The 25,271-nt window shown below is 44.6% G+C and overlaps 1 long non-coding RNA gene across 1 annotated transcript; it reads right to left on the reverse strand.

Annotated features, from left to right (window-relative positions):
- Positions 1-971: 971 nt before the first annotated feature.
- On the reverse strand, positions 972-23,637 carry LOC109489867. The gene is made up of 4 exons (XR_002143016.2): positions 22,804-23,637; positions 22,494-22,696; positions 12,712-12,820; positions 972-1,169 (listed from the first exon to the last, which is right to left on the reverse strand). It is a non-coding gene; the product is annotated as an uncharacterized LOC109489867 (long non-coding RNA).
- Between the last annotated feature and the right edge of the window lie 1,634 nt (positions 23,638-25,271).

The raw sequence follows: 25,271 nt of genomic DNA on the forward strand, positions 1-25,271 counted from the left end.
ATCTGCCAGGTACCTGTCTTACAGACTCAGTCCTTTTCTCTCATAGGAGTATTTGCTGCAGTTTGTAATGTCATATTTATCACCTCGTCCTTCAGACTGTAAGTACCTGGAGGGCAAGAACAATATTTGTACAATGCATTTTATTGGCGGCCATTCACTATTTTATATGTTGGACCCAGAACAGGGACTGGCAGTTGGTTGAATAATGTCATAAAGGCCAGGCTTTGACACTTGCTAGCGGAATGCCTTGAGTAACAACGTCCTTCATCTTTGTGAGTTTGATTTATAAAATAAGGACAAAAATGCCTTATTATCGTGAAAATAGATACATTTTTTAAAAATGATTTATCCAGTGCCCAACACACAGTAGGGATTCAATCAGTGTGCTTGCTATCGTTGGCGGTGGTGCTGTTCACTGTCTCTGGTTAGGTTTCCCCAAAGCAGACCCCAAGATAAGGACAGTTTAGCTGGGAGGTGATTCTGGGAAGTGAGAGCAAAGGGAAAGAAATCAATGTAAGACAGCAAAGCTGAATTCCCCCGTCCCTGTGTGTAGCAGGATAGAGTGGCTGGCTTCTAATGAAAAGAGTCAAACAGAAGTGATGGTGTGCAACTTCTGAGGCTAATTCTTAAAAGGCATTTCCGCTCTTAGCTTGGTCTCCGTCTCTCCAATGGCTCACTCTAGGGAATCCGGCAACCATGTCAAGAGACACTTACACTGTCCTATAGAAAGGCCTGAGTGGTGAACAGCTGAGGCCCCTGCCAACAGCCATGGGAGTGAGCTTGGCAGCAGCCCCCCCAGCTCCAGTCAAGCTTCAGATGACCACAGCTTTGGCCAATGACTGGACTGCACCCCTTGTAAGAGAATCTGAGCTCTCTTGCAAGGGATCTCCAGATCCACCCAACTAAGCCACGTCTGAAATCTTGCCCCACAGAAACAGTGAAATAGTAGGCATTTGTTGCTTTAAGCCACGGAGTTTGGGGATCATTTATTATGCAGCAATGGATAACTGATACATTGCATTATGGAACAGCTTCCCCAAAGGTCAAGTGGGAGCCCAGTCCTACAGGGAGCTCTGGGAGACAGAACGTACTTTTGAGTTGTGCTCCGTGAGGGGTGAAGAAGCTGGGGCCTTCCTCTTCAACGTCCACCCATCATCAGAAGGCTGCTCCTGGGGAATGAACACTCCAGCATGGGTAGCTTGCCCCTCACTGTGACCAAAACAAAGTCCTGAAGTGGAGAATCTTGGGTGCTTCAAGTTGGCACCAGAGAATGTACTGGAATAGTTGAGGGGATTTGGTGGAGTCCTGACAGGTTCTATTACAGCGGTATATGTCCCAGATTTTTCATAGGTTCCCAAATTCCCAAATGTCTTCTTCTTTTCCCATAAAGGTGAGCCATTAAAAGTGTTTAAAGTAGCTTCATCGATATGCCTTTGAAAATGTTTCATAAAAAATAAGTCCGCAAATCAGAAGACTTTGTGGTTGGAGAAAGTAGAAGTGTTTGTTTGTTTGTTTGCATCTTTAATCAACGTACCGACGTGTGGCATAAAAACCAAATGCAAAGTAGCACCTTATTCTGACATTGAACGTAACACGGTACAATTAGGCAACGGGAGTCGCGGAAAATGGCATTTTTATAATACCTCATAAAATATCTAATATCGAACTTCATAAATTACATCAGTGCCTTTGAACAAACATCGAGTTCTTTTTAATAAATAAAATGTTCAAAATTATTTCCTGGAAGTGCATTTTAGACATTAATAACTGGCTTCAAATGAAATTCTGTTTCATAGCGATAAGCAAATGTAATTGCTGTAAACTAAAACAGTCTGTAAGGCTTACCTGCTCTAGAAAGGGAAGGAAATACTGAGCTAATGTAGCCATCAAGATATATAACCTGCTACTTCTTGAATAAACCAAATTCCATCCCTAAACACAGAGAGCTCAGAAATTCAGACCCAAGGACATAAATATAAGGTATTTCCTGGAATTAGTTTCATATGTTTTATACATTGCAGTTATCAATTGATCTGACACAACATCCTAGCCAGTTTTAAAATTACATATCGTGCATCAGAAAAATATACATTCTCATGGCATCTGGTACTCTGTGTTATCAAAAGCATATAATTATTTAAGTAAAAAAAAATCAGTATTTCCACATCATTAAAAATAATAATTCCAATGGTATAAATCTCCATTCTATTCTTTACACCAGAGGTCAGTAAACCATGGCCCTAGGATCTGGTGCGGTCCACCACCTACTTTCAAATAGTCCACAGGGTAAGAATGGTTTTATGTTTTAAATGGTTGGGGGGAAAAAAAGCGGAAGAATGTTTTGTGGCATGTGAAAATCATATGAAATTCAAATTTCAGTGTCTGTAGGTAGTTTGATTGAAACTCAGCCACACCCATTCATTTGTATATTGTCTGTGACTGCTTTCACTGCAGTAACAAAGCTGAGCTGTTGTGGCAGAAAACTTAGGATCTGCAAAATCTAAAATATTTACTGTCTGGCCTTTTAAAGAATACATTTGCCAATTCCTGCTTGATACCATCCCCATCTCCACTCCCCAGTCCACTAGGGACCATTTATTGCTCCAGGGCCTTCTTGAATACTGCACCAGCCTAGTGAAGACTGATGTGGCCTTGGGGTGAACTATATCCATGGAAACACCCAACCTGGTTATTTATGGTCAGACAAGCAGAATCTGTTTTCTCTTCCTCCCCTACCCTCTGCCCCCAAAGGTGTCTGAGGGAGGGAACTTCATAAATTACTTTCACTATCTACTTCATATTAACCTCTGAAGGCACATATATGAATAAGCAGGAAGGACACACACTGTAGTAGGTAGGATGGGAAGCTAGTAACATGGAAATCCTTTGGCCTTCAATGTCTATTACAATCACTTTACTAAGCTTGGTAGATCTAGCCTGGCCCTCATTTACCCGATGTCACTTTAAAAAGTGATCCTATTATTTCAACTTTCTTTTTGAAAACTTGACTTTGAAAATCACAAAACCTATATACATTTTTTGTAGGAAAATTTAAAACAACACAAATAGATTAAAATGGCACATGTTCCGCAAGATAAATTGCTGTTAATATTTTGTTGCCTTGTCTTCTGTGTATCTTTCCACACATTTATGAGCTCTTTACTCTGATGAGAACATTCTATGTCCATCAGTAGACTCCTACAGCTTTGTACTAATGCCTACATATGGAGTCCCTTAATTTATTTAACCATTCCCCATTTGCTGGACATTTCAGTTATTTTCCAGTTCTTTTGTTGGCTTTTGGATTTTTTGCCATGATAAATAATGCATGGATGAACAAATATCTTTAAAGCTAATTGTTAGATGTATCCATGAAAATTTCCCTAGGATACATTTGAAAGATTAGTGCTGTTATCCCCAAGCAGATACATATTGTAAAGACTGATACATATTATAAAACTTCCCTCGTGAACAGTCCTTCCCTCAGCATTGTGTGATAGTACGTGTTACACACACACACACACACACACACACACACACATTCATTCAACATTTTTGAGAACCTACTATGTTTGAAGCACTTTAAAGTTACTAGAAATGTAAACAAAGAAATGTGGCCAAGAAAAAAAAAATACCATCTATACTACCTTTTAACATGTCTATCCATCTATCGATCACCTAGCCATCCATGCATCCTTCCTCAACCCATCTGTCACTCATCCATCCACTCACCCACCTATTTATGCATCTATGGCTCTGTCTAGCTGCTATGAGTCCAAAATATATCACGTACCCCTTTCACTGCTGCCACCTGGGATAAGTCACTAGCACTGGAATGCCCATCTGTCAGATATCCTTAGAGATTCCTCGCTCCCTTAGGTCTTTCCTCGAATGTCCCTTTTTCAGGAAGGTCTTCTCTGAGGGTCCTATTTAATATTGCCACCTCTTTTCTACCCTAACATTTCTTATGTCACTTTCTTCTCTTTTTTATTTCCTCTTTAGCACTTACCACCATTTAACATGTGACATATTTTGTTTATTGTCTCTTTCCTTCACTTGAATATAAACACCAACTGGTCAGGAGTTACTGGATGGATGGATCGATCGATAATGTGTGGGAGGGAGATGGATGGATGGATGGATGAGGAATAGATAGGTAGATGCGTGGATGGGTGATGGGTGGATGGATGGATGGATGGATGGATGTTGGGCAGTTGGATGGATGAAGGATGGGTGGATGGATAATGGGTGGATAGATGGGTAGATGGATAGATGGATGATGGGTGGATAGACGGAAGATGGACCGATGAAAGATGAATGGATAGGATAAAATATTCGTAACATATAAGTAAATATATCACAATCTTAGGGAGGATCAATGACATTCTCAGCTTCACCTACAGAGGGTTCACACAGCACACTCCCTTTTCTCATTAAATTCAGCATTTACAGTGACTCATTCTCTCCCCTCAAGAATCCAGGAGACAGACATCAATATACCCAATTTATAGAGGAAGAACCTGAAATTCAGAGAAGTTGCCACTCACCCAAGGTCAAACGCTAGTAAGTAGCAGCCCCAGTATTCCAAAATCCTATCTCACTTGAAATCTTTAGCATAAACACTGTAACCTGAGAATTGGAAAGAACGTCCTCCAACTTTGAAGAAAATTCAGGAAAGAGGAAGGAAAAAATAACTGAATAGGAGGGCTGGAAAAGGAAAGGGAAGGAAAGGAAGGAAGGAAAGAAGGAAGGAAGGAAGAAAAGTGGGAAGGAAAGGAGAAAACAACTAGCCAGCTTCTTCATAATTAAAAGGAAGAGAAGTGGGGAAAGGAGTTAATCAAGAGAACCATTTGAGAGGAGACAAAGATCTTTTCACATAAGATGACTCTTCTATGACAAAATGGAAACTGTACATCCGCGGACGTCATGGCCTTTCTCCAAGGCTGCCGTTATTTATCTGCTTGAGCTCTTGTTTTTTCCCTTGCTTTAAAGTGAAGTGCGCAAACACTCTCACTTCAAAGGGAAAAATCCCCATAAATGTCATTTTACTGCCGGCCCAGAAGAATAGCATCAGCAGACCCTGAGAGTGGGGCGGGGTGTAAGGACCCCAGGCATGTCCGTGATTAAGACAGAGAGCAATCTCTGACTGCCCCTTGTAGAAGGGATGGCAACCTGCAGTGAACCCAGCTAAGCACATGCCCAGAGCGGCTAAGTGCGTGGCACTGCCTGAGTTCAAATCCCAAATATGGCTCTTGTTAGCCAGACAAGTCTCTCAACAATGCTGAACCTTGGTTTCTGCATCTGTAAGATGGGACTGATTTAATAGCAGCCACTGCAAGGGGTCATTGTGAGGATTTTTAAAATTAGCAAATGGGAAGTGCCTAGCACAGTGCCTGGCATGGAAGTCCCTAGCAGCTAGCAGCTGGTGTCTTCAGGCATCTCTTACCTGGATGGAGCTGGGTCTTCTTGTCTTGTGTCTTCTTTCTTTTTCCCCTTCTGGGAATGCAGGAAGTTAGTGTCTTAGCCATGAGGAAAGCCCAAGAGAATCAGAGCAGCTCCCAAAAGAATCCTATTGGCTTTATTGAGCCAATGCCAACAATGGCCTACTAACAGAGCTCTGGTGATATGGGTGGTTTAAGCCACCAGAGTCAGGTTTCCTACCATGGGCAGTATTTGCATCCCTGGCTAATATGGACTTGACACAGAGAAGTTCCTCTCCTTAGGCCTGGAATCTCAACTCCAGCCAGCGTAGATGTATTTGAGAGTACTCCAAATTGTGGGAAAATGTCAATTTCTGCTTTACCAATAGCCAGAAACTAGGCAGAAAGACAGCCTAAGGATGCTTTAAGCCAAGATGAACATAACAAAGATGGGACAGATTATCTATCTGTTCTCCATGCCATTTCAGTTGGTCTTGCTTGTGTTATCCCAGAGACTTTAGTGATGTGGCCTGGCCTGGTCTCTGACTTGCTATAAGGAATTAGGAGAGTTGGGGCGCCAGGGTGGCTCGGTCGGTTAAGCATCTGCCTTCAGCTCAGGTCATGATCCCAGAGTCCTGGGATCAAGTCATGCATCGGGCTCCTTGCTCAGTGAGGAGCCTGCTTCTCTCTCTGCCCCTCCCCCTCCTTGTGCATGTGCACAATCTCTCTCTCTCTCTCTGACAAATAAATAAAATCTTTTTAAAAAATGTACTAAGAGAGTTGTGGATCTGCCTAAGAAAACTCGCTGAATGGATACATCACTGAATGGAAGGGTCAAGGAGTGGACAGTGTGGACTGGCCAAGGGAAACTGATATCTTGGGGGAAAGGAAATCATGACTTCAAGATCTCCCTTCCTCAACACCATGGCGGAGTGAAGATCGATTTTATTCAGGGGCCTGACAAGACCTAACAGACTTGGCAGAATTATCCAAACAATTCCCTTCCTCAACGGGCTCGGAAATAGCAGGAAGTTCATAGATCTTTGGGTACCTCAATCTCATTTACATTGCTTGTCCAACCCAGTCCAATTTCCCCAAGAGCTACAACACATATCTATTTCAGATGAGTTTCTTTACACTCATGCTGTAGAGAAAATTCTTTCCACCATTAGTGTCCTTAATCATTCACTCATGCATGCATGTGTTGATTGACTGATTGATTGACTGATTCCATTAACGTTTATTGAGCACCTACTATAGGCCGGATTCTACAGGGAATGGAATTTTAAGAATGACAAGTGACACATCCCTGCTTCAGTAAGGACACAACACTATGGATTCCATGCATTTCCTACACTAAACCTTCCTCAACATTCTTCCAGGGAAACATCTTTTCAATCTTTTTATTCCACAATTTATCACCTGGTTGAGATGTTTATTGCTTTTGCTGCAGGAGAATCTGAGTGCAGTTGTTCCAACAGTTTTTCTAAGTCATTCTACAAGTACATTAAAAAAAATATCTTGGCAAGTATATAATTTTCATTGGAGAATTCTACATGACTTCACTATGTTTTTACAGAGAGCAGAATGTATGGCATGGGATGTATCACAAAACTTTTATAGTAGCTTTGGAAGATGGGGGACAAATTGCCTTGCTTAGGACATATGACCACACTACCACCTGGTGGTAATCTTGCACCTGAAACCATTGAATAGAGATGGCTGAGTTACCCCAAACCTGACTTTCTGGCAAAACTCATGAATTGGAAAGAGATTCTTCACGGATTAAGCTAAAAGGGCAAAAGAACCCATGTGGGACCATGTCTTGGGTGTCTATACAAATGCAGATCGATTCTGTTCAATTATGATCTCCAACTGCCATATTTATGGCAAATAACTGTTCACAGTTGTGAAGTTTACATATGAAAGCTTTTCATATAGCTGACTTGGGATATGCTTTACTTTTGCCCCCATTTCACAGCTAGAAAAAGTGAGGCTCAAAGAGTTTATGGAAGTGCTTAGGGTAGAGTTAGCAATGTAGAGAAGCCAGGGTTCAAATACACATTGTCTAAGGCTTCAATGTGTACTCTCTGCATTTAGGAAGGGCATCATTAGAGTGCCGGGCACCATATGAAGTTGGAAATCAGCTGCAAGTGTCAATGTTATATCAGAGCACACTGGTATCAAGGCAAGTACATAGGATAAAGAATCAAAAAAGTAGCATGTCACCATCATGTGAACACGTAGACTCATACTGGTTGAGTATACACAGGAAAAGATGGCCCTGTCTTAGGTCAGCTCAGATTCCACAGAAGCAGAGCCTGAGACAAGGATTCAGGTACAAGTAATTTATCAAGAGTGCTCTCCAGAGAAACCTCTACCAGGCCGAGAGAAGTAAGACAGGGAAGTATAGGAAGCCAAACAAGAATGTGGTTTCAGGTGAAGCCAAGCTTCAGCCTGATCTCGCAGGTGGCTCTAAAGTGTTAAATGCATTGCAGAATTATTCCATCTCAAGAACAAGGAGGCTTAGCTTTCATACCCTAGGACAAGGCAGTCACTGGCTCTGAGGACGTAACTCTATAAAGGAACATAAACTCTCAGACACCTTCAGGTAAGGTGGTTCCAGTTACGTAAAAGCAATTCTCTGAAGGGTTGAAAATATGAGCCATTCACAGCAATACAGACAATAGCTGGGAGATGGGCATATTTAACTGGCAAAAGGGATGCCAGGGGATCTGGTAGGGCACCAACAGCATCCCCTCGTTCATTCTCTTTCTGCCACAAGGCTCCCACAGGTTCTTCAAATGTATCCACATGTCTTCAAATGTACCTGCCCCAGGACCTTTGCACTTGTGGTTCCCTCTGCCTGGATGTTTATTTTGCTCACCTCCTTCAGCTCTTGGCCCACATGTTATTTTCTCAGTAAAGCCTTCCCCAACCATCCTATTTAAAACTGAAACAACACACACACACACACCCATTTTGCCAGCTTTATTTTTTTGTGTGGTATTTACTACCATCTCAAATATCCATAATTTATGTATTTGTTTTGCATACTATTTCCCTGAACTAGAATGTAAGATCGGAGAGGGCAGGCGTTTTGGCTCACGTTGTTCACTGTTGTGTCCCTGGCCCCTAAAACAACCACTGGGCACGAAGTACGTGCTTCAAAAATATCTGTTGACTGAATGAATGAAGACATGAATATTTAATGGAAAATATATTTGTTATAAAAACATGGTACATGAATATATACCCAGTATGAGTTCAACTACACAAAATAAATATGAGGCTATGCGTAGGAAGACACTGGAAGGGAATTCAGCAAAATGTGAATGGTGGCTTCATTTAGTGGCAGTGGCATTAATGGTTATTATATTCTTTTCAGGGCTTTCCTACATGGTCCAGTTTTCCAATGTATGCTTTAGCAGGGGAAGATGCTTCATTTTACCTTGTTGTGAAAAATAAGAGTTGAAGGGTGCCTGGGTAGCTCAATTGGTTGAGCGTCTGACTTTTGAGTTTGGCTCGGGTCATGCACTTGGGGCTGTGGGATCGAGCCCACCATGGGCTCTGTCTGCACTCAGTGCAGGGTCTGCTTGAGGATTCTCTCCCTCGCCTTCTGCCCCTCCCCCTGCTTATGTGTGCTCGCTCTCTCGCTCTCGCAAATAAATAAATCTTTTTAAAAAGTAAAAAAATAAATAAATAAAAAGAGTTGAAACATAAAGGACTTTTGGTGGCTTAATCATTTGGGTGATGACTCCCACAAGAGAAGAGACAGACAGCATATAAATGCCTAGTGTGGACGTCACGCTGTGGTCTGGCGTGACAGAAGACGCACTCTCGTGCTACACCACGTTCAGGTGCAATGCCTGGCTTGAAGCGGTGCTCATCAAGAGTCCGAGTATGGGAAGAGGGGAGGAAGGGAGGAAGAGAGAGCTGGAGGCAGGGAGGGAGGGAGGTTGGAAGGAGGAAGGAAATCCATCAATCAAACTCCCACCCTCTATCCTGATGCAGTCTGGAGGCTTCTGCCCCAGGTCCTGGGTAGGGCGGGCTGCCAAGTGTGGCCAAGCCTTGGGCAGGGACAAGAGCAGCGATCACCTGTTGAGCTCTGGTTGTGTGTCAGACCCTAGAGGAAGCAGCCAGGAGCCCCACCATGTGCAAGTGATGTCAGCACCCTGACCCTGTGGAGTCCTCTTGCCCAATAGGACAGTCACATCGGCGTCACCCTTAGCATCTATCCGTCCACACAATAGACTGATGGGACAGACGTTATTCACCCCAGCTTGAAGATGGAAACACTGAGGCAACAAGAGAGGGTAAACCAGCTGTCCAAAGTCACACACTTTGGGCAAAGACCAATTTCACCTGATTCTCCCTCACCTGCTCTTGCCCGCTCCTTCTGGGAGGGTATTTGGGTCTGTAAAGCAGACCCTGGAAAGAGGGGGAGAGTCCAAGGCTGAGACACGGACGTGCTGGCCCTGAGGCCACGGACCTCGTTCCCTGCACTTGGACGGCGAGCGGACTCTGCATCTCCAGACCCCCGGGGAGTGAAATCGTCCGTGTTCAAGAGACTGCAGTTCACCCAAGGTCGGAGTAATTGTGCATGATTAATGGTTGCTCCTTCGTGAAAGCCCTGCACAAAAGCTCCAAACCGACTTAGTCGTAATTTCATACTCCTCCCAGTCCATTTAGAAGAGCAGGGCTTTATTTCCTCTCTGCACAGCTAAGAAATCAGAATCTTCGGCTCTGGAAAAGAGCTTTTAAACTCCTGGCTCCCGGGCCGTGGTTTCCCAGGGCCAGTAGCAGATATCACGGATGGACGTGTCTGGCTGTCTAGGTAACAGGGAAAGGAGGGGTCATAATAGACAGAGGGAACGTTGGTGGGGTGCTCGCCTGCCTGCAACATGAATCAGCTCCCTAGTCCTCAAATCCAGTGTGTGATGATTGTCTCCATTTTACAGGCATGGAAACTGAGGCATGAGGGGGATTAAGTCGTTTCAGGCTCGTAAATGGGGCAGCCGGGATTTGAACCCTGGCAGTCTGGCTCCAGAAGCAGATCTTAGGGAAGCCCCATCTGGCTTCATGTTGTAGGACAGGCTCTAGCGGTGGTCAGTCAAATCAATCCACGCTTCACCTGGTTGGTAAAATGGCTCCTTTGCAAGCAATGACACCCCCCCCACACACACATGCCACCACCCCAGTTGGCTCCTCTCCAACAGCTCGTGTCACATCACCCACCTGTCCTCAACCCCAAGACACACACAAAGAACTGCCTCCTACCTTTCGTGTCCCAGGTGCAACACGCTTTTTCAGCCTTCCTTGCCTGGCGAGCTGGGTGTGCCCTGCCTTTGCCCACTGACCCTTCGAGAACCACGCTGAGCATGTCCCCCCACAAATAGGTGATGAATGGCTGAGGCCAAGTGTTAAATCCAAGCTTACTAACTGACCTCCTAAGGTCCAGATGTGGCTCTCAACTGGGGATTTGTTTGACCACCTGATGCTTTAAAACAATTGAATTAGTCGCCTATACTTTCAAAAGTAGCAGATTTCACACTAAATCATGTGGAGTTCTGGTAGCTCTTAAAAAGCCAGATGATCTGGCAACACCGACCTAAGATCCTGCCCGGCAACGGTCAGTGGACGTGGGCAGTTGCTGTCCCCTTCGGAGGGGACAGGGGCTCTCCCAATCACCAGAGTCCCCTCCACCCCCGTCCCTGTCCACTTCGCTCCTCTAACACCCTCTGGCCCTTGCTAGGTCTGGGAGTTCCAAGCCCCCTCTAAAGATTCTGCAACACGGGAGCTTGGGAGTAGAGAAAGGGCAGCTCTGGGGAAGTGTTCCGAATCTTCCTGCCCATTCTGTGGCCAGCTGCCTGCTTTGCCCACTACAGGATAGACTAGAGAATCAATCAGACCATCAGTTCTGGAAATGCATTGATAAAGAAAGCCATACTCCATTCCTTCATTTCTTTCCCAAATAGCTGTCTATCCCCACCACGCATAAGGAATTTTGTCTAACTGACACACGTTTGGAGGAAGCTGCCAGAAGGCAGTGGCTCCTAATTCTTTAACTCTTTTATCTTTTCTACTGAAGCCTTTAACATAGAGCTTCCCCATAACGCCTGCATCTCCGTTCCTCCTGGTGAGGAATTTGGTCTCCTGTGAATGGACCAGCAAAGACACCCTTTGCTGGCTCCTGTGGCTGCGTGGCTGGCTCCTGGTCTCTGCTGTTCAGAGGCTCTGGGTCTCAGCTAACACACACACACACCTCACTTTCATGTGTCCTCAGAGCAGGGGGTTCAGTGACAGGCCCCAGCCCAGGGGCTGGGCCTCCTGGCAAGACCTCATTACAGCCTCCCAGGACTGTGCAGAAGGTGTGGGTCCCCTGTCCCAAACCCAGCCTGGCAACTTTTATTGGGGCTCAGGCTTTAACTGGAGATTTGAAAGAGCTGGGGGTTTTATTCAAGACAGCTGGAATGCCAGTCCCCATGGGTAATCACAGCCCAGGTCTCCAAAAGGAAAACAGTGGGTTCTCCAGACAGACCTGCTCGGGGTCCTAGTGCCCGTGAGAGGGAGGGAGGGAGGAAGGAGGCACTACCTGGTTGCCCTCTGATCTTTGAACCCAGGCCTGTCATCTCCACAAAGAAGCAACAGCAAATCCATGAAGCCGAGGTGACCTGTCCCCGCCACCACAGATCCCCCAGCCAGCCAGATCGCCACAGCCCCGAGTGTGATCATCACACGCCCTTGCCTGCCTGTTCTTGCTGGTGGTCTGGGGCAGGTCCTGATCAGGGACTGGGAACGGCAGGAACCCTTCCGCACGGGGAATAAGGCCTGTCCTCCCATATGGTGACAATACACCTTCCAGATTCATTCCTGGTTGGTGACTCTAGCGATCCAGAACCATGATGGTTACCATGGCAACCGGGCCCAGATTGTTGGTCTTGTGTTTTGTGTTTTTAACTCTGTTCTATAGCCAAGAGGACATGGGTGTATTTGGGGAAGGGGTGAGGCTGGTGGATGGGGCCACTCCAGCTTACCATCTTGATTCCCACCTTTTATCTTGGGCTCAGAGCACAGTCTCGGTGAGAGTCCCCTCACGATGAGGACTTGATGGCAAAGCAGTCAGAGGGCCTTTGGGGGTTTCTGAGGCTTCCCTCCCATTTTCTCCTCAATCGTGACATCATGAACGCCCTAGCATGTTACGCATGAGGCAGTTTCAAATTCCTGCTTACCTTCCCCTTTCCTCAATGGCACTAACCCCTGGGTGTGGAAAGACAGCAGGACAACCCACCTGGAGAGCTGGGGCCTTGGCTCCACTGCTCCACGACTGTGTGGCCCTGGGAAATATATCTTCTCTTTCTGAGCCTCAGTTTACCCACCTCACAGCGAAGTAGGTGGACCTGGAGAAGAAATGGCAATTAGGGTTCCTCTGGGTTGCCACTTCTGGACAATCAGAAGAGACTGCCTGAAGCATTCATCTGAGAAGGGAATTAGCAAATGCACCCCCCTCCCTTCCCTTAACCCCCCACCCTCCTGCAGGCCTGGCTTTGCCCTTTTGCATAGAACACATGACAAGGTCTTATCTGCAGGTCCAGTTGGGGCTTCTCTGAGGTCTTGCAAGTCCTTCTAGTTTATTTGGATTATTGCCCCCCAGTCTCGCTCAGGCTGAAGTGCCTTGTTTTCAACAACTCACATCCGATCAGATTTTTCCAAAGCACGCAGTTTCATTTTTATGGATGCAATTCTTTCTTTACACTCTTGGTTTTCATTGCCTTCCATAAAACGTTATTAAATTGTATAATTACAGTCCTAAGAAGGAGTAGATTCTGGTTTTGTGGGGTCTGTAGCTCACAAAAATTAGGGGTCCCTTTGAAAGAAAACCAAGTCGCAGATAGAAAATTACACACAAAAAATAGTTACTGATCTCAAACAGGAGAAATCGCAAGTTTCCACCTTTTTAAAGGTGAAAAGATGGCAAATATCACAAAACCCAGAGAGAAAGATCACCATGTATTTTATTTATTAACTACCTCTTGCATGACTGAAATACTTTTGTTCTGGCCACAGATTCTTAATCACTTCTTTATATAACAATCATTTCACAATGATGTCTTCTGCGGAAGGATTAGAGTTAAGCAGCATTGATCAATTTTTTAAACTATTTGGAATGCATTAAACGTGCAACTTCTCACCATGTGTGATACTGTGTGGGCTCTGCCCTGGGACCACAGAAATGGATAAATCCTATTTTATATGATTTCCTCAAATAAAAGAGAAGATCTGGGATATATATACCTTATAAAGCTACATTTTCAAGCATATTCCTGTTAGGAAAGAACTTTTTTTTTTTAAAGATTTTATTTATTTATTTGACAGAGATAGAGACAGCCAGCGACAGAGGGAACATGAGCAGGGGGAGTGGGAGAGGAAGAAGCAGGCTCACAGCAGAGGAGGCTGATGCGGGGCTTGATCCCAGAACGCCAGGACCACGCCCTGAGCCGAAGGCAGATGCCTAACTGCTGTGCCACCCAGGCGCCCCAGGAAAGAACTTTTAAAAAAAAAAATTAGTTCTCATTCCAACTGAATCCTTGCAGTTTTACCCATCTAATGATGGAGAGAATTTTCCATAGACTAGCTCCTGGCTCCATATATTTCAAACTCTGTGGCTCCTCCACGACCCACATACTTCTGGTACCAGAAACCATAAGGCATGTTCATACTGTGATAAGCTCTCCGATCTTGCCTCTGTAGGTCACAACATCAGTGAGTAGGCATAATGGGTGGAAGGAACATTTCTGGAAGCCATTTGAACGTTGTGTTGGCTAGATGTATCTTCAGACAGAAATGACTTCAAACCACACAATACAACCCGTTTAATCTAGTCTAAATTTAACCCTAACTCGGCTTCCCCTTGCACTCACTTCAATGACCCCTTACATTTAGGGAGAGTGGAAAGAGACAGTGGTTTTAACCAACTACAATTAAAATATTTTACTTTGAAAAATGTTCAAAAACACCATGAGACATATCTGATAAAGGCCTGTTGTCTAAAATATACTAAGAGCTCTATCAAAGGCAACGATAATGGGGCACCTGGGTGGCTCAGTCGGTTAAGCGTCCAATTCTTGATTTTGGCTCAGGTCATGATCTCAGGGTTATGAGATGGAGCCCTGCATTTGGCTTGGAGCCTGCTTGAGATTTTCTCTCTCTCTCTCTGTCCCTCTGCCCCTCCCTCTCCATCTCTAACAAAACAACAAAACGAAACAAAAACTCAACAGTAAGAATGAGCAACCAGATTAAAAAATGGGCAAAAGACATCTGATCAAAGAAGACGCACAGATGGCAAACAAGCATTTAAAAGGACGGCATTAGGGACGTCATTGAAAAGCATACATCATTAGGGAATTGCAAATTAAAGCAACAACGAGATACCACCCCACACTTATTAGAAGGGCCAAAGTCCAAAACACTAACACCAGATTCTGGCAAGAATGTGGAGCAACAGGGACTCTCATTCATGCCTGGTGGGAAAGCAAAATGGAACAGCCACATCGGAAGACAGTTTGGAGGTCTGTTCCAAAGCTGAATACATGCTGACCATCCAATCCAGCAATTGCACTCTTTGGTATTTACCCAAAGGAGTTCAAAATTTATGTCCATAAAAAAACGCACATACAGATGTTTGTAGCGGCTTTATTCGGAATTGCCCGAACCTGGAAGCAACCAATACACCGTCCACAAGGTGAGAGGATAAACCACAGTGGTACATCAGATAATAAATATTATTCAGCACAAAAAAGAAATGCACTCTCAAGCCATGAAAAGACATGGAAGAATCTTGGATGCTCATTACTAAGGGAGAGACGCCAATCAGAAGAGACCAGGTATTGTGTGATTCCAGCTATAGGACATTCTGGAAAAGGCAACACTATGGAGACAGTACACAGATCAGTCGTTGCCAGGGGTTATAATGGAAGGAGACATCTCTCCTGAGCGGAGCACAGAGGACTTTTAGGGCAAGGAAACTATTCTGCATGATGCTACAATGACGGACATACCTTACACGCTTGCCCGAACCCATAGAATGGACAACGCCAAGAATGAACCCAAATGTAAACTATGAGCTTCGGGTGATGAGGACATGTCAGTGTAAGTTTGTTGATAGTGGGGGAGGCTGTGCATGTGTGGGGAGCAGGGGGTCTATGGGAACTCTCCATACTTTCTGCTCCATTTTACCGTGAACCTAAAATTGCTCTCAAAAAAAAATCCAATTTGCTAATTTAAAAAATTTCAAAAGAAATCACGACCTTCCGGACACGTTGATAGTGTTACTCTCAGGGCCGTGGAAGGGGTCTGTGCGGTGAGGGGTCTGAAGTTTCAGCACCACTAGCGTCTTCTTGCAAGAAGATGTGTAAGTCAAACAGGTCTGGCACCCAACCTGACCGAAGTTGAGTACATACGTGCCTCGAGTGACGAGGGCAGGAGCGTGCAGGCATCTCAGACCTGCGAGCTGCAAAGAGCTGTGCAGAACAGTATGTTTGCAGAGACAGCAGAGAAGGCCAGCTATTGGTTGGATCAATTAGCCAGAGGATGGTAGAGAGTTTCTATGGTCATTGGTAACATCTGATGAGCTTCTGCTATATATAAGACAGCCCTAAGTGCTTTATATAACAACACTTCAGAGACACAGAAATTGAGGCTCAGAGGAGTGATATATGTTCCAGAAGCCTGCCTCAGATATTCTGTGAAGCTAGGATTAAAAAAAAAAAATGGTGCCCTTGGCTCCCCTGAAACATGTGGCCTTAATCCAGGACTTCGGGCAATATAGTTTTCCCTCTAGCTTTTTTATTGTTTGCAGCTTGGTGTAATAGGACCCACCTTGAAGTCTTCCCTGCAGTTGTGCACATAAAAATAAGAATGAGACCAGGGAACAGAGATCGCCTTTTAATTGTGAGATGCTCTGTGTATTTGTCTGGGTCCAATCAGAAAACAGAAACCACTGAAGGTCTTTCAAGCCGAGGGAGTTTGATAGAGGGAACTGACTGCCCAGGGGTGGGGGACTGAGAAGTGACCCAGAGCAGGAAAAGATGCTCTTGCTCTTCTTGGCTGGAAGCACAGTGGGAAAAGGTAGCTTTGCCAGAGCCAGAAGCNTACCTCTCAAACATCAATGGCCAGAGCCTCCATGACCACACTTTGATGTAAGGGAGGCTGGGAAATGAATCCTTTATTTCAGAGATCCAGTGGCCAGCTAAACATGGAGGTTCTGTTACTAAGGAAGACAGAGAGAATGGACATGGCTAAATGACCACCAGTCTCTGCCACAGGTATTTGGCTATTCCACATTGCCACCAGCCAGACTATATTCACATACTTTATATGAAAACAAATCAAAACCAAACTTAAGTTAAAAATTGTGCAACGCATAATTGGGTTATTCTGTTCATTCATCCATCCATANCAACAGTCAGCTGCCTCCCGCTTAAGGGTGTCTGTGGAAGGAAGCAAGCATCGCCAGCCAGAAGCCACGTCGCCACTTCTCCCCTCATCTGTGCCCTGCCCTGGACTCCGTCTCAAGATGCAAATATAGCTCCAGAGATCACTTCGGCCTCTGAGCACCACTGCTCCGCCAGGCCTGATGTTCATAAATGGCCCGCGAGTCCAGCACCGTCTGTCCCCATCTGCCTCAGGAGCCCCCCAGCACTTCCTGCTGCAGCCGTGTGAACCACATTCGGCTCCTTGGGCCGAGTGCATTCTCCTCCCTGGGGTTGGAACACCCTGCAACTCCCTTTGGTCAGCTTAGCACCGACTCACCTCTCAACTCTCAGTAAATGTCACTTCCTCAGGGAAGTCCTCTCTGACCACCTTCCTAAAGAGGTCTGTGTTTCATAGCACCTTGCACTTGTCCTACCTGTTACGTGGTGTTTTTACTACTCGTGGAACTACCTAGACCAGGGGTCAGCAAACTAACACCCATGAGCCAATCCAATCCACTGCCACTTCCTATAAATAAAGTTTTATTGGGACACAGACATGTCCATTCATTTGCATATTGTCTATGGCGGCTTTCACACGGCAAGGGCTGGGCTGAGTAGCTGCAACCGAGACCTAACGGCCAGGAATCTTTCTAAATGTACATCATCTAAAATCAAAATCTCCAGTCTTCTTTGTGTTTCTCTCTTGCCTTCAGAATAGCGTGCAAACACATTAGCACGACATAATAAGCCCTGCCAGACCTGGTGGCTGCTCACTTTGCAAAGCTGCAGGTGCTGAAGGTTTAGGAGATTGGAAAGAAGGAACCTGACATTTGCCAGCCACTGAGTCATGCCAAGCACTGTGCTGGGTGCCTCATGCTTATACTGGTCCTGGTATGTCTCCTATAAATTATGTGCTTATCTATTTATCCTAGATTTGGGGCTTATAATGTTTATTGCTATTCTCTTATATATTTTTCAGAAAAGAGTGTCAACCATTTCTGTTCCATCGAAGGTTCAAACTAATTTCTTTTTAATTGACCACAATCTTTGTTTCTCAATCAACAGACTGTGGGCCATTTTTCCTGTGGCCACTACATTCTGGGTGTCTTATCTTTAAGATATTTTAACCTACAGCAGCTGACTATATTAATGAGTGAAGCACCAGATCCTGAAAACATGTTCACTCCTTTAGAACTAGGTCTAGTTACATGTGGTGAAAAACCCAAAATATGGCTTAAGCAAACTAGAAATTTGTGTTGTCTTATAATTTAGTCCAGACTCAAGCAATCCAGACTGATACAGCAGTTTTACAATCAACAGGGACCCAAGCTACTTTTCTCTTATTGCTTTACTTTTCTTGGCTTCCCACCTCATTGTCCAAGATGGCTGCTTGAGCTCCATCCCTTATGTCTGAATTCCATCCATACTGAAGGAGGAAGGGAAGAAGAGGCAAAGGCCTTGTTCCAGCTGTCTTTTAAGGGCATTAATCATATAACATTACCTCTCAAACATCAATGGCCAGAGCCTCCATGACCACACTTTGATGTAAGGGAGGCTGGGAAATGAATCCTTTATTTCAGAGATCCAGTGGCCAGCTAAACATGGAGGTTCTGTTACTAAGGAAGACAGAGAGAATGGACATGGCTAAATGACCACCAGTCTCTGCCACAGGTATTTGGCTATTCCACATTGCCACCAGCCAGACTATATTCACATACTTTATATGAAAACAAATCAAAACCAAACTTAAGTTAAAAATTGTGCAACGCATAATTGGGTTATTCTGTTCATTCATCCATCCATATGTTCATCCATTCAACAAACATCCACGTAGCTTCTATTCTAAACCAGGTACTGGGCAAGATGCAAGATACAAGCATTGAATATAAATGGGCGAATAGATTAAGCCATTCCTGATCTTCCTATGGTTATTTTATTATTATTATTTTTTCTTCCTAAGGTTATTTTAAATGGAACAAGGGGTATTTTAATGAACGAGGCCATTTATCATGAGAGTGCATGGACAGGATAACCATAAAAACCAGCACCTCAACCAAAGGATGCTTAAAGCAACAAGTTCCTCAGTCAACTGTGATGTTCTAAACTCTTGAGGGATCTCCAGGCTGGGCTGTCTAGAGCTCTTCTCCCCGAGGAAGCTCCACAGTGGTCTGCTCAGCCCCCTCCCCCAGCATGTCCAAGGACAGGATCCAGCCCTGGGCCTCAGAAATGCAGAGCTATTTATGCCACGTCCGGAAGACCAAATCTAAGAGACGGAGCTGATGCCACTTGAAAGGAATCAGAGCAGAATCTCTAGAGATTAAGGAAGTGACACTGACCAAGTTGCAAAGGGGAAAAGGGAGAGAAGAAGTACAGATTAAAGCAGCTGGGCCATCTGTTATGTTGATTTGTCTTTTTTCCCCCCTATTTCAAAGGGAATTACAGGAGACGAACTAAGACTTCATTAGCCCCCGACAACTTCAGGAATACTCATCCTTCTCGCATTGGCATTGACACCAGTCTCCGCAGGGTTGGGGTAAGGAGAAGAGAAAGCTATTGATGCTCTTCTGTCCCCCCTCCCCCGCCCAGTGCCCCTGCCTCTCGCCTCTGGCCACTTTCCCTTTCATGCCTTTGTTTGACATACAGGAAAGAATCATGAGGTGTTGAGTATCATTAACTTCCAAACACCTAGGAAATCAGTAGGAAAGTGCAAACACAGTGGACCCCGACCGTCTCCGCAAATGATCTGTCCTAAAGTCCTCCCCTCTAGAGATGAAAAGAAGGAATTTGGCAAGCTGACAGTCTCAGGGAGAGAGGACTGAGCGAACAGGAGGGGGACAGGCAGAATAAATGAAAATATGATTGACTTCGTACCTCGGCCCGGCTCACACATGGTTCTGAGCATTTAATAAACAGGTTGACACTCCGAGTTCCCCTCATTAGGGGAACACGCAGACCCGGACTATCATAAATCAGAAAGCCAGGTTATCAAAGCTTGTGATCTTTAACTGTGTCAGGGCGCCCTCCTGTCTGCTCAAAGGGAGGCAGCCACCAGCAAGCTGCAAAGAATTAGCCGCTGTGCCATGATTTAATACACACGCCCCCGGAGGAGGAGGCAAGAGGCTGGGTCGGGCAGGGAAAGGTTGCCCAGGTAGCCAGCATGAGGACAGCCGTCTTGGGGGTGCATGGTACTTAGGGGATAATGATGAACCCAAGAAACAGACCTCTGTGTTTGGTGAGCCTGGCAGCGACTGGAGGAAATTGCTACACATGTTAGGATTTCCAAGCTGGAAGGGGCATCAGAAGCCCTTTAATCCTGTGGTTTACCAGCCTAGTTTCATGTCAGAATCGAACAGAGAATGGGCAGTTTCTAGGAAAGGCACATCTCTCCTAGGCCCCCAAGTACATCCAAGAAAAATGAATGCATATGTCCACAAAAAGATTTACAAGCAAACGTTCATGGCAACTTTATTCATAATGGCCCCAAACTGGAACCCAAACAAATATCCTTCAGCAGGAGAGTGGATAAACACACTGTGGTATGTCCATACAGTGGAGTATTAGTCAGTAATAAAAAGAAATGAACTCCTGATACATGCAATGTGAAGAGATCACATAGATCCAATGCTGGGTGAAAGAAGCCAGGCACAGGAAAGTAGACACTGGGTGACTCCATTTATATGAGGTTCAAGGACAGGCAACACTAATCTATGGCAATAGAAGTCAGAACAGAAGTAGGATAGGGAGACCCAATTTGGGGAATACGGGAATTTTCTGGGGAGATGGAAATATGTTCTATCTTAATCTGGATGATGGTTATGGGGCTGAATATATTTACAAAAATTCATTGGCCAGTACACTTACTACTTGCCTATTTTACTATATATAAATTACATCCCAATAAAGCACTGCAAAAACAAATACACGAATGAATGAACGCAGACTTCAGGGCCTTTGCACATGCCATTCCCTTTGCTAGGAGTATCCCCTCTACAAAATTTATGAGACTGGTCCCATAATATCATTTAGGTCTTCACTTAAAGTTCACATATCCAGAGAGCTCAGCCATTCACTGTTATTTGCTGCTTTTTACATACTCTTAATCATGCTCAGAAATAGACTGGTGATGGGTAGTAAGGAGGGCACGTATTGCATGGTGCACTGGGTGTTATACGCAACTAATGAATCATCGAACTTTACATCAGAAACCAGGGATGTACTGTATGGTGACTAACATAATATAATAAAAAACATTAAAATAAAAAAATTTTAAAAATTTAAAAAAAAGAAATTATCTTATATATGTATTTGTTTATTGTCTGCCTCGTCTTCCAGCTCCATCACCATGAGACTGTGAGCTCCTAAAGGATGTCTTATTCATCATATTGACTACTTGTACTGTGTCTCTGTTGACCCTTTCCACCTACCACCCACCATTCTATGCCCTGCTTCCTCACTTTCTGGCTCCTGGTTGAGTTTTGGCCAATGGGAAACCCTAGCAGAAGACTGAAGGGAAAGGGAAATGGGACATTAGGATGTCATCTCTACTCCAGGGGTCACTACAAGCTGACTGCATCTCTAGATCAGTGGTTCTCCACTAGCGGTGACATGACACCCCCAAGGGACATGTGGCAAAGTCTAGAGGGTGTTGCTGGCCTCCCAGAGGTAGCGTCCAGGAATGCTGCTAATGCCTACAGTGTAGAGAACAGCCCCCCATGACACAGAAGGACCCAACTCCGAATATCAACAGTGACGAGGGTCGGGGAATCTGTTCTCAGTAAAGGTTCCAGCTCTCTTAAGGAGGTCCTCCCTCCATAGCTGTTTCCCTCAAACTCAGGTTATATAGGCAACACTCCCCTCTTCCTTCAGGTCTAGAGATTGGAAAAGCCCCAGTGTTGCTAGCTTGCAGGTCCCACACTACCCTTTAAGGCTTCTCTAACATCCTGCCCACATCCTTGTCTTAGCCCCTTTATGAAGCTCCTTAAAGTACCCTAACCAAAGTGGGCTATTCTGTTTCCTGATGGAACCCTGACAAATGCACCATTTCATCCCCAGCAGCCAGGTGTCCAGTAAATAGCAATAAGTATCTGCTAAATTAATGAAGGAATTAGTAAGCAGTTAATTAATTAAATGGTTAATAAGCTATCCCCAGGAGGTTAGGATTTAGAAAGTCAAAGATAAATCTTAGCATGTATAACTTTCCAAAGATTCCCCAGGTGATTCTACAACAACGCCTTCATGTCTTAGTGGAGAAATAAGCCCAGGGAGGGGAAACTACTTTTGGGGGTCACGTTATTGCAAGGAGTGGACTGTGGTCCAGTAAGTACCCAGTCTGGACATTGATTGTTAACTCCATCATTCTCTGCCACTTTTCCTTGAATTATTTTTTTCCCCAGGGCATAATGCACATTCTGACGCCCACACCTGCTGGATATCTATTTGATCTGTGAGGTTCTAATTCATTGACACCTCATTCTGAATGTCCACGGATGAAGACACAGCTCCACAGAGGGGACAGCCACCTGAGGACAGATATTTCTGTCCCGGTCTGAGATTCTACCACATCTAAGCTCCTTGACCAATTAAGATTCAGTTTCCTCACCTGGCAAATGGAGATGAGAATGCTCACCGCTCAGGTTTGTCCCGAGATGATGCCTATAACGCATGTGGCCAGGCGCTGGGCACAGGCTGAGATTTCAGACAACAGGTGGTCCTGGCTGAGGTGTGCTCCAGTCCCATTTCCTGTAGCTTGTGTTCGAGAATTCTCAAGAGTTTTCAATGGGGCTGAACCAGGATAACCTGAATCTAAAAAAATAAGAGATTCAGTCCTCTAAATTCTTGGCTAAAATGTGGGCTGTAGAAAAGCCAATACCAAGCCCCCAAGACTCAGGCTGTAGGGTTAACTTGCTTACCATAGCTTTGAACCCGCCTGTGAAAAATATCCACATTCTTCTGTGAGCTTGAGAGAACAAGGCTTCCTTTAGGTTTTCTCACAAGAGTAGAATTAGGATCATGTGTGCACTTCTCTCTTCATGCTCAGGGTGGAGTCGTTAACACCATGGAACTCTCAGATTTTCCACTCAGAAGGAGTGCATGGGTGGAGAAATAAAGGAAAAAAGAGAGCTTACTTCTGTTCCTCCATAACCTGGGCTTGGAGTTTAAAGACTTGAACGTTGACTAGTCTAAGGGAAAACAGAAACGTGTGCTTCTTGTATGCCTTGTAATTTAGACTCAAGGAAGGACCAAAGGGATGGGGAGGATAAGGGAATGTTCTCTTTAGCGGAGACTAAATACAATGGTTCAGTACTTACTAACTCTGAGACCCAGGGTCTTCATCTGTAGAATGGGTACATAGCAGCACCTCCTTTATGAGGCCAAGGTAAGGACAGACTGATATAATTGTAGTACTTATTTTCTGCCTACAAGTTTGCAGGCCACCTTCTTTGGTTAACATTCTATGTTGCTGTACATTGTCCTCAGGAAAAATCCCTAATTTTTTCTTCCAATTATATAGTCATTATTGTGTATTGTAGAAAACGTAAACAGTATATAAAAGAACAAAAAAGAAAGCAAGAGTTATGTGAACCTCCCCCCCCCATCCCCCAGCATCCTAAGATAGTTACCATTAACATTAGGGGAGTGCTTTTCACACACCTTTCTATCCATGTTAAGCTGTTTTTAAAGATCCAACCTGGGGGCGCCTGGGTGGCACAGCGGTTAAGCGTCTGCCTTCGGCTCAGGGCGTGATCCCGGCGTTGTGGGATCGAGTCCCACATCGGGCTCCTCCACTGTGAGCCTGCTTCTTCCTCTCCCACTCCCCCTGCCTGTGTTCCCTCTCTCACTGGCTGTCTCTATCTCTGTCAAATAAATAAATAAAATCTTTTAAAAAAAAAAAAAAGATAAAGATCCAACCTGCTGTTGGGATCAGCTCCGAATCTGCAAATTTTAACCCAGCTATAGCACTTTGGATTGTATGGATAGATAAGTGACTTAACCTTTCTGGGCCTTGGAACCTTAATCTATAAAATGGTGTATCCATTCCCTAGGGCTGCTGGAACAGATTTCACAAACTGAGTGGCATAAAAGAAGAGAAATCTCTCTGCATCCTGGAGGACAGAGCCCGAAATCAAGGTACCAGTGGGGGTGCTCCCTCTGGAAGCTCTGAAGGAGAACGTGCTCAGTGCCTCGCTCTGAGCTTCTGGTGGCTGCCGCCCATCCTTGGAGTCCTTTGGCTGTAGACATGTCACTTGAATCTCTACCTTCTTCTTCTCATGACCTTCACCCCCATGGCTGTTCTTCTCCTCTTATGAAGGGCCCTTGTCATTAGATGTAGGGCCCACCCAGATAATTCAAGATGATCTTATGTTAAGGTCCCTAACATAATGATATCTGCAAGATTCCTTTTCCAAATAAGCTCCCATGCACAGGGTCCAGGCGGACTACCTCTTAGAGGGCCACCGTTTAACTCTCTGACAATGGGACTCAGAATACTTGGCTCCCAGAGTAACTGCAATAAACAAGCGGAATGGGAACGTGTTTATGCAGTTCTTGGCATGTGATAATGATCGATATATGCTGTATATTAATAATCTTATCTGAAGGGCACTGTTTCTCCTCCTCCTTTCTGGAGGAATCGAGTAAGATATAAATAAACAAACCTAAATGAATAATTTTGAGGTGCAGGTGGGTGCCAAAAAGGTGGTTTTCTTTCATTCTCTCTGAGCTCTCTCTACTGTCTCAAAGAAGAGAGTTTTGATATATTTATGCTCTGATTTTTTTTCTCTCTCTCTTTTCCCTGGGGCTTCTCTCTTCTCTCTAGCTTTCCTTCCTCCAGACATAGCTCAGCCGGTTGGCCATTTTATTGGAAAACACAAAGCTTCAGAAGGCATAAATTCAACCAAATCAATTAGGTGAATTACGTTTTATTTAGAGTGAAAAATCCACCATTCATTGCAACATGCAGCTTTTCATGCTGCTGTGACATTGAGGTTGAATAGAAATTCTTTACAGCTTCATTATTTAAAAACATAGAGTTGTTCTGATTTTTTTTTTAACTTGGTAGATGAAAATCAAGACCAATGACAATACTGAATGCGGAAGCTATTGCTCACTTCACAAAAAGATTTGTCCTTGACCAGATGATGCTCCTGGTGCAATTCTGGCAACTTGATTTATAAGAGGTGGATAATAATAGAGCAAGAAAAACAATGGAGTGGGGATGCAGAGACGTGAGTTTTATTCTGGGCTGCATTATCCTCTAGCTGTGTGGCATCAAGTGATAAAGTAACCTCTCTGTGTCTTGATTTTCCTACTGTAAAATGAGGAAGGGTTGGAAGAGACGGCTGCCTAGGTGTCTCCCAGCTCTGACCTTTCTAGGGCT

Source organism: Ailuropoda melanoleuca, chromosome 12, assembly GCF_002007445.2.
Source record: "Ailuropoda melanoleuca isolate Jingjing chromosome 12, ASM200744v2, whole genome shotgun sequence".
NCBI classification, from domain to species: Eukaryota; Metazoa; Chordata; class Mammalia; order Carnivora; family Ursidae; genus Ailuropoda; species Ailuropoda melanoleuca.